Source organism: Oratosquilla oratoria, chromosome 5, assembly GCF_046742065.1.
Source record: "Oratosquilla oratoria isolate Oo_2021 chromosome 5, ASM4674206v1, whole genome shotgun sequence".
NCBI lineage: Eukaryota > Metazoa > Arthropoda > Malacostraca > Stomatopoda > Squillidae > Oratosquilla > Oratosquilla oratoria.
Window position 1 is genome coordinate 16,141,103 of NC_134781.1, and position 6,202 is coordinate 16,147,304.

Genomic DNA, 6,202 nt, shown 5'->3' on the forward strand with positions numbered 1-6,202 from the left:
ATGACCGCATTGTGAACAGCTGCCCAGGATGTAACACTTCACCCCATACCATACAACATATAATGGAAGACTGCATTATACACAATCATGCACACAAACAACACAACATACACTCTATAAAGGATTTGTGGGAAAACCCAGTTTCGGCTGTGGCATTCCTTGGGGAGACGGGACTGCTCAGACAGACAGTCTAGGGAACGACAACAACAACAACCACTTCAACACCATCAACAAACATCACCTGACATAACAATATGTTCATTCTGCCTACAAATCGAAACCACATGAGGAATCATGAAAAACCTATGATATGATCATCTCCCAATTAAGATCACCATAGAACTGGAAGAGAAATTACAAACCCTGAACAAGTGGACTTTAACGAATTGCCAAAAAAGCAAACTGGCAAAAGCACTTGGAAGACATTGAGAATGAATTTGAAAAACTTTGAATTATACTAGTTCACATCCCTGGAACTAGCATCCATTCCCTAATGTCTATTTCTCATTACACTTTTTAATCCCCCAAGTCATTTACATGCTTCTCTCAATCAAATTCCACCACTCCTCCCTTTCCCACCACATTCACACCCAAGTATCTAAAGCTGTCCACTTCCTCCAGTCTCTCACCTTTGATACTCACTCTCAGTTTGCTGCCACATTCTCCCCTTGTACATCTCATCACCTTACTTTTACCCACATTTACCTTCAACTTCCTTCTAAGCCCTAAAAACAATTACAGGCTGCACAAATACAACACCTACAGACCATTTACACCATGAAACAAAAGTCCTCAAAGTCAAGGACCACCTCGACATGAGAGGCACACAAACACTTGCCGCAGCCACCACAAACACATCACACCCGCTACACTACATAGCAGAACACCCACACACACCAAGAAACATTAAAACAACACCCAAAGACCTGTATCACACACAGATACTCTCTTCTCTTCCTCCACAACCACCAAATACCAGCCTCCGGAAACATATTCATAATCATATCACTCACCGCTCCATTAACACACTGCTGCATGCCAGACCCCCTGATATCCACCCTTCTGAATCCTCTCTCCCACGAAAGGACAGAGTCCACCTGGCCAGACTGCGGTGCGGCCACCACCCAGCACTTCTAAGCTACCAGAAGAGGCTGAATGACCGCATTGTGAACAGCTGCCCAGGGTGTAACACTTCACCTCATAACATACAACACATAATGGAAGACTGCATTATACACAATCATGCATGGAAACAACACAACATACACTCTATAAAGGATTTGTGGGAAAACCCAGTTTCGGCTGTGGCATTCCTTGGGGAGATGGGACTGCTCAGACAGACAGTCTAGGGAATGACAACAACAACAACTTCCGTCTTTTGCACACCTTCCCAAACTCTGTCGCTAACTTCCTTAATACCTCCTCTGATCCTACCACAAGCGCAGTGTTGTCAGCAAACAACAATTGACTCATTGCAACAAGATCTGGACACAATATGGAATTGGACTCAAAAGTGGGAAGTAAAATTCAATATTAAGAAATGCAGCATAATGGAATTTGGAAAGAGTAAAAATAGAATATCAAAAGATTACAGAATTGGGGAAGAAAAAATGAATAAAACAAACTATGAAAAAGATCTTGGAGTGATGATTGGAAAGGACATGAAACCAGATAAGCATATAAACAAGATGTTCGGAGAAACCTACAACTTATTGAGAGCAATCAAAGTGGCATTTACCTATATGGACGAAGAAATGATAAGGAAAATACTTACTACACTAATAAGACCAAAACTCGAGTACGCAGCATCACTTTGGACACCCAGTACCAAAAAGAATATTAAGAAACTAGAAAGATTACAAAGAGCGACAACAAAACTAGCACCGACACTCGCCGAACTAACATATGAGCAAAGACTATCCAAATTGAACCTACCAACTCTGGAACAAAGAAGAGAAAGAGGAGATTTGCTAACTATCTACAGAATAATGAAAGGAATGGAAGTTTTAGACAGGAACGACCTATTAATGTGGGACAACGGTAAAACAAGAGGACACGGAAAAAAATTGAAAAAGGATAGTTATAGAAAAAACCTGAAAAGGAACAGTTTCCCACACAGAGCGATAAATAAATGGAACAAATTAGACAACAAAACGGTATGTGCTAACACTACAAGATTTTAAGATAAAACTTGATGCGGAGAGATACAAAGACGGGTCACCACGAGCATAGCTCCCCTCCCGTATATTACAACTAGGTAAATATCTCCTATTTTTCTCCATTTTCTTTAACCATCTCCAATCCCTGGCCCAACCCTTGCATTTACCTCTTGCACTATCCCATCCATGTGTTCATGAACAGCCAAGGTAACATAACACATCCATGGTGAAGTCCCACCATTACCTCAAAACACTTGCTCTCTCCATTTCTTGATTCTAACACATGCTCTACTACTCTCATAAAAAATCTTGACTGCTCTCAATTGCTTCCCTCCTATCTCATATGTCTGCAATACCTACCACATTACCTTCCTGTCTACCCTGTCATAAACCTTTTCCAAATCCATAAAGGCCCCCCCAAAAAAACATCCTTACCATTTCCTAAAGCTTTCTCACATTTGTGTTACCACAAAAATCTGATCCACGCAACTCCTGCCTGTCCTAAACCCACACTGCTACTCACCAATTATTCCTCTGTTTCTCTTCTAATCTTCTCAATCAAAACCCCATAAGCCTTCCCAACTACACTCAACCAACTGATCCTGCTGAAACTACTACACTCACACTTGTCCCCTTTACCCTTGTAAAGTGGAATTATACAACCTCACTAGCCAGTCCACCATTACTGTACCTCCCTTTTTTGACACTGCATGACACTCATCCAACCTAGGTGCCTTACCTGCTCTCATCATTTTGATAACTGTTTTCACCTCATCTTTCCTTATTTTGCCACCATTTTCCTCAATCATCATCGTCATTTTCTCAGTGCTTCCCACTGCAACTACCTTTCCCCTCCCCATCTTCCTTCACATGAAACAACTCCCTGAAATACTCTGCCTGTCTTCCTCTTTCTGCTGTCTCATCCATTATCATCTCTCCATTTGCACCTTTTACCTTTTCTTCTCTACTTGATTCACCTCCTCTTCTCTTAATTTCTTTCCAAAACATCTCTTTATTACTTTCAAAATTTTCTGTCATACTCTTACCCACATTTCACATCTGCTCTCCTCTTTGCCTCCTTTATCTAATACTTTACTTCACTTTTCTTTGTACCTCTCATATGATTCTCTTGTCCTATTTTATAACCAATCTGTGAATGCTTGCTTCTCTTCTACATTTCCTCCTGTCCTCCCTGTTCCACACACCAACTTTGCACAACTTGTGACTCCCTCCTTGAGCCATCCTCATTCCTCCCCCACTCCTAGTTCTACTCTATCCTTCACTCCCTCTCACTACTCACACAGCTTCTTATATTCCTTCTTTTCTTTCTCATTTAAGCAGTTTACTTAAGCACCTTATCTTCTGTCCTTTTCCTCTTTCTCCGTCTATCCTCCAATTTCAACTTACCTTCCACCAATAAATGATCTGATATTCCCCCACTCTCTCCCCTAGGAACATGTACATTCAAAACTCTTCTTGCTATTCTCCTGGTTACTACTATGTAGTCCGTTAATGCCCTATCTTCCACCCATCCATCCACTACCCTCTCCCATGTGTACTTATGCTTGAATTTCTTCCTAAACACTATTTCCTATCATCAACTCTCTAGACACATCATCAACTCCCCAATACAATTTTTTTCCTGGAACTCCACACATCCCAGCCACTCCGTCCATTGGTTCCTTTCCTACCCTAGCATTAAGATCTCCCATTACCACTACATTAACATTTCTCCCTAAACCCTCTATGCATTCATTTAAATCTATCCAAAAAACCTCCCTTTCCTCTAGACTCTTCTCGCTACCAGGCCCATAAGCACTTACAAAAACCCACATCTCCCTTCCCATTTTCACCTTCATCCATATTAACCTTGAAGAAACCTTCCACTCCACCACACATTTACCTATCTCTTCACTTACTAGTATAGCCACCCCTTCTCTCCCTCATCCTCTCTTCATTCCTGACACCCAACTACACTCCCAAACTCAAACTCACCCCTCCCTTTCAACATAGTTTCACTCAATGCCAACACATCCATCTTTCTTCTCACACACATACTGCCTATCTCTTCCCATTTACTCTCATCCATACCACATCCATGCACATAAAAAGACCCAAACCTTAGGGTTCTGGTTGCAAAACTCCACCCAAACCCTCTTATGCTTTTTCTTTTAATCTTAGGAATGTCCCCTTTGGGGCTACAAGGAGAAGGATGCCTAGTCCTTTCCCTGACCAGTTTTTGTTGCCTTTTACAACTTGAGTGGGAACACATGGTGACATTATTCTTTTCCCCCACCACATGGTTTGGCAAAAAAAGGAAATGAATATTCAGAGAATTGGTACAGGACAGTATCAAGAGTGAGGGGACAGCATAACAGAGGGACAGTCACAGTATAATAAAGTATCATTTCTCTATGAATAGAGATTTCCTCTGTCACAGACAAAATGATGTGTGGCTCTGGTCCATAGGGGTATCAGCTGCATGCTACTTAGCAGCTTTTACCCCACAATAACATGCAGCCAATACCCAAGATGGGGTGACAGGAAAGTAATCAAATACTTAAAATCAAGCCTGACAATGAAACTAACCCCCCTTCCCACAGTAAAGACACAGCAGGAGTAATAAAAAAAGAAAGAAAAAAAAAATGAAGTTGAAGGTCCAGACAAATTCTCAAACATCCACCCCAAACACATTAGTCAAAGAGCCTTAAGAGCCTTAACTGATATTTCCAACTACCTGTGGCTAAACAGTAACATCCCTAACAGGAAAAGAGCTCATATAACACCAATCTTGAAACCAAGTAAACCACCAGAAAATCCCACATCATACAGACCAATCTCACTCTAACTCACCATCCCAATCCCATGTAGTGGAAAGTGAGAAATCCTAGGTACTGTTAGCCCTGTCAGTTGTGGCAAACTAATTGTTTTTATAGGCTGATATTGCCTAGCCAGGGCTGTTGGGAATCAATGCGGGAAGTCCGTAGTGGGTCCCAGGAATTGAACTCGCAGTCATCTACTCATGAGTTTGACACAGTGTCCATTGGGTTATCAATCCCACTACAGTTTACAATATCCAAGCTGATGGAAAAATTGGTAGAAGCAAGAATCAAAACAGAAATGTCAACCTCTTCCAATCAACATATTTTCAAGGAGGGCCATTCTACAGCAAAATGCACACAAACATCACACAACATATGCTGGAGGGATTAGATAAAAAGCCTCATTAGAAAGAACAGTTGTGATTGCTATTGATATACAAGGTCCCCAGACATGTGCTATCCAAAAAGATCATTAAGATGGCTATCCAAAACAATGACAGGAAGTGGTTAACGAATTTCATATCAGGAAGACAATGCATAGTAACCCAAAACAATATCTTGGCTACAAAAAGACTATACAATGGAGTCCTCCAGTGTAATGCTTTCACCATTACTGTTCAACCTCTTCATAAGTGATCTACCAACTCCTGAATTGGAGCTAAACACCAAACTTCTCTCATATACAGATGACTTAGCAATAATGATACAGCACAATAGATACAAAATTGCAGTGAAGAACACCCAAGCCAACTTGGACAAACTGGAATAATGGCTCAGAAATAACAGAACAGAAACCTCACCTCAGAAGTCAACAGTAACATCACTCCAGATAACCATGAAAAAAGTAAGATCAAATGGCCAAACCTTTCCTGTAGAAAGGAACCCAAAAATTCTGGGTCTAACATTTCATACATTGAGCTCATATATCAAGGACCTGACAGCAAAAAAAAGAAAATGCAGAAAATAACTGGTGAGCAGAGAACAAATTGATAACTAGTTCACTAAATAAAGGTACAATACTATTGGACTAAAAATCAGCAAATGTGATATAAATTTATTAAGGAAGTAACAAAGAGATAGCACTTAAATATAGACCAATGTCCAGAACAAGACCATACCAGTACATACATATACCAAGGACTTTTTCCCCCTTACAAGAGGTAGCCAGAGTCAAAAGGTATAAATCCACTCTCGCCCATTTCATCCCTACATACTCCACTC